Source organism: Phymastichus coffea, unplaced genomic scaffold (assembly GCF_024137745.1).
Source record: "Phymastichus coffea isolate CEN01 unplaced genomic scaffold, Cenicafe_Pcof_1.1 PCOF00008, whole genome shotgun sequence".
Lineage (NCBI taxonomy): Eukaryota > Metazoa > Arthropoda > Insecta > Hymenoptera > Eulophidae > Phymastichus > Phymastichus coffea.
Window position 1 is genome coordinate 6,879,602 of NW_026706819.1, and position 4,145 is coordinate 6,883,746.

At 36.0% G+C, this 4,145-nt stretch overlaps 1 long non-coding RNA gene across 1 annotated transcript; it reads right to left on the reverse strand.

Moving 5' to 3' along the window:
* Positions 1–670: 670 nt before the first annotated feature.
* LOC131670335 (uncharacterized) lies at positions 671–1,359 on the reverse strand. The gene is made up of 3 exons (XR_009302449.1): positions 1,225–1,359; positions 878–1,104; positions 671–805 (listed from the first exon to the last, which is right to left on the reverse strand). It is a non-coding gene; the product is annotated as an uncharacterized LOC131670335 (long non-coding RNA).
* Positions 1,360–4,145: the final 2,786 nt, after the last annotated feature.

The following is a 4,145-nucleotide window of genomic DNA, read 5'->3' on the forward strand; positions in this document are numbered from 1 at the left end:
ATAACTGGCTGTTGCTGCTTTAGCGTGTTGATGTTGACGGCTCGTGGATCGGCGATAGCGATAGCGAAAGCGGGCGGACTCAATGATAGTCGAAGCTTCACTAGTTCGGTTTCAATCGCGCGCGTTCCGTCTGCTCGCGTGCCGAATTCCTTCGCTACCAATTTCGTCCCCCCGGCAGGTGCTGCCCTCCCAGACAGCAATTAAATTAGGTTATCAGCGCTAATTTGACGTTTACCGTCACAATATATATATAACACAGACGATTTATATTAATCATTACATCAGTCTATATAAACTGAGTCACTAATTCTTATATATGTATAATACTTTTTTACGCATCTATTATACGTACAATGCAGCAATTTTATAAACTACAAAATAAAAAGCTAACAATATAGTTAAATTATAAATTCGCAAACTCTGATGGATTATTATAAGATTTTTCCAGTTTCTTCTTTTTATTATTAATACGGTTAGAAGATCTTCGTATCCATTCTTTCATATAGACAGTTATTTTATCCACATCTTTGTAAGTATTATCGTCAGGTATCTTTTGTAAATATTCTGAAAAAAACAAAAATTAATTCATTAACTTTTGGAATTATTATAATTTTGTTTAACTTTTACATTGATTATGCTTACCGGTAATTATTTTAATAAACAACCAGTCGCAAATCTTCTCTTTGCTTTTTTTTTTAATACTCCAAGTCAAAACATCAGCCAATTCATCGGTGATTAAAGTTGACATAATACAGTTCACTGTATTTTGCAACGTACTTCATTTTAAATAAGATAATTTGATTTCCTGGAAAAAAAATAAAAAGAAATTATAAATATTATAAAAATACTCGTTTATACAAATTACATTTCAACTTACAAATTCTTTTTTAACAAAATCTTCTTTTAATGACTCGCTAAAGGCAATGAATTTATGAACATTATTGAATGCAAACTAAGGTAAATTATCAAAGTGAATATCTTCCACGTGTTGAACAGCATAACCACCACGATATTGATTTAGTAGTATAGATTTGATATCTCTTATTTCTATAAGCAATTCGTTACATTTTCTCTCAAGTAATAGCCTATCTTTTCTGCATTGAGCTAAAAAGATAAAGGAAAAATTATTAAATAACAAGAAAATTAATAAACAAATTATTAATAATTGTGAATTAATAATTATAATTATTTTCTTTTAATATATTTACAAGGAAATTGATTTACCACAACATTTATAATCATCATGCAGCTCCTCGCGTTTATTTAATAAATCTCTTAATTTATCATTATTTTTAATTATTCTAATAAAATTGTTATTTTCTTCAATAAAAATGGTATTATCAATTGCTTCAATTTCTGTATCATCACCACCATCATCAGTATTAATCTTTTCCTCATCTAAAAAGTCTTCTTTCTCATGAAAACTATAATCTTTGGAATAATCAACTTTGGAAAGTTCCTCATCATCATTCATATTATCATCACTGTTCAACGGTGACTGCAGATTAGTTTCATCAACATGAGTGTTATTATCTGGACTAACGCGTGAAAAAATAATTATTCAATTAATTTTGATTTTTTTCAATTATTTTTTGGGAGTCTTTTCTATTTCTTCAATGTATAGATAGTTATTTTTTACAAAGGATAACAATTATATATCACCTCTTGGCATATACAATAAATGTGGATTAATAACTGGTTGTACATTTTCAGCTAATTAAATAGTCTTATCCGTGTTCGCGTCATTTGCGCTTCGAGAATAAAAGAGACAAAAAAAAAAAAAGGGAGAAAGCGACCGGTAATAGAATACAAGGAACGAAGCACGGGCAATAAATCATCGACGTCAGCGTTCGGTCATGTTTACAGACGGGAATACGCGCGCGTCTGTTGTTTATTGCATGTCGCCAATTGCAGCGCGCATTTCCCACATCTGCGCACCACATGTCCCAATGTAGTCATTAGGCCCTTCTCGGAGGGCCTCAAGAGTAGGGAGAATTTTTTCCGCCTATTCTTTTTCGCGTCTTCGAATGGTACGACGAAGAGTTAGTTACTTGAAAAACCCGACAGTTACGGTCGACACTCTCTGCTCTCTATCGTGTATTCTGTATATCTCGAAAGGTTGTATGAGACGCGTTCTTTTCACCTACGGCAGGTGCGTGTCCGCGACACCGAGCCAAAAGAAACTGTGCGCGCTTAACTGGGTGAGAGTGTTTGTGTGCGACTGACTCGCCAGTGTCTCGTGATCCCAGTGACGCATTTCAAGGGGACTGACTACGTCAGTGGAGGACGCTCTCACGTCTCCGGGGTGCTACCAGGTCTTTCCTGCCCATCAGTCGGCAAACCAGGTGGTATCGCAGCTTTGTGTGCCCAAGACATTGGGGCTGCGGTGCGTCGATGTATGTATATGTGTGGTAGCACCTTCCCTCCCTATACCTATGTTAGCGTCGACTGGTAAGCGAACACACGTTCTTGCTTTGAATGGCCATTCAACCGTGCGAATTGTACAGGCTTAGCGAGCCTCAGGTAACTTATTGTGAGCGCATCCAATATTTCTCTCTCTATTTTTTTGTATTAGTATTGTAGTTTTCTATTTTATGATTCAGTTCCACATTATTTATAGAAACTAATAACTGGAAAAGCTCTGTAATTATTGGCTCGGAACTCGATGGCTTTTCCCCCACTTACGACTGGGGTTTTTATGCCGGATGAGTATCCCCTTCTTTAATAATCTCATTAAAGTCATATTTGTGTATTTTCATTAATTAAGACTTATCATTTGTCACACGCAATCATCTATTCCTAACTCCGAACTTATTTAGTGCCACGTATTATCTCCTCGGCACCTTCAGCTTGCCCGTCCGGAGTATAATACATTGTTAATAATAATAATATTCGTAACATTAACTTATAGTTTAAAACAATCCGTATTTTCTAAAAGACACAAAAGCATATAATTACATTAATGAAATGATTTCAAACAATTATTAAAAAGTTTCATTTAAGATACCGTAATTTCTAATTTTTGAATGAATATTTGAATTGTTAATTGCTAAGTGAGTACTATTTTCCAAATTATTAATGACCTTTCATGGACTGACTTTTGTTCACTTTTCGTTAGTATAGAATTCGTCCTCTGCAGCTTCACGATATAATCTAAAAAACATAGTAACAAATTAAATTAACTTACTGAAAATACTGAAACTGCAAATTAATAACTCCCTCCAAAGGTGAAATACAATTTTTTAATTTTACGGCTACATTCTCTCTAAAATTTTGATCAGTACGTGGAGCTGAAAAATTATCTAAAAAAATTCTTCTTCTATCCACTGTTTCACCTTCTTGCAAACACTTTCCACATCTACTATTATGAGCTGGAAAGCACATGATAAAATTTCTAGCAACGGTGTCAGCTATAACTGCATTTATATTAACTTTATACAATTTATTATTATAGATAAACCCTTCAAAGTGCAAATTTAAATATTCGTCAATAAAACTTTGCATAAAAGTATTGGCATTTTGGGATTTTCCAATTCCATGGTACGCTCCTATCACAAAAAAGGTTCACAAACAACTTTAGAATTAATCATTTTACCCAAACTAGGCCACACTTGGCTATTTGAACTTTTAGCGACCGATAGTCCATCAATATGTATATTTAAATCAATGTTAATTGGTATATCTTGTAACGGCCCGGAAAATAATCAAATTATTCTCGCGACCCGTTAAGAGTTTTGTTTTCACTGGTCGGTGCGGGGCTCACCGCCACCCCGATCAGCTAGCCGTTTCCTGGCGTTCCGCCGAATACGGGCGGACACGCGCTGCCCTGAAAAGGGATCGCGAAAGCGCGGCCAAGCACGAGAGCGTGCGTGGGTTTTAATCACGGGCGTGGGAAGGGACAGAGGTGCCTTCCTGGGTACGCCCAACACAATGTCAATGCTTGAACAGGTTAAATCGGGCTTTATTTACTTAAACGAACTTTTCATACAATACCGCATGCCGAGATTTCGCTTCGCGTACCAATTTAGAGAGAGAGAGACGCTCGCTCGCGCAGCTTACGCACGCTAAGTTGTCGCTTACAATCAGAGAGAAACTCACCGGGAAGTAGCTGCTGCAGACGGACTACTCCTCGCTAATCGCCCTCG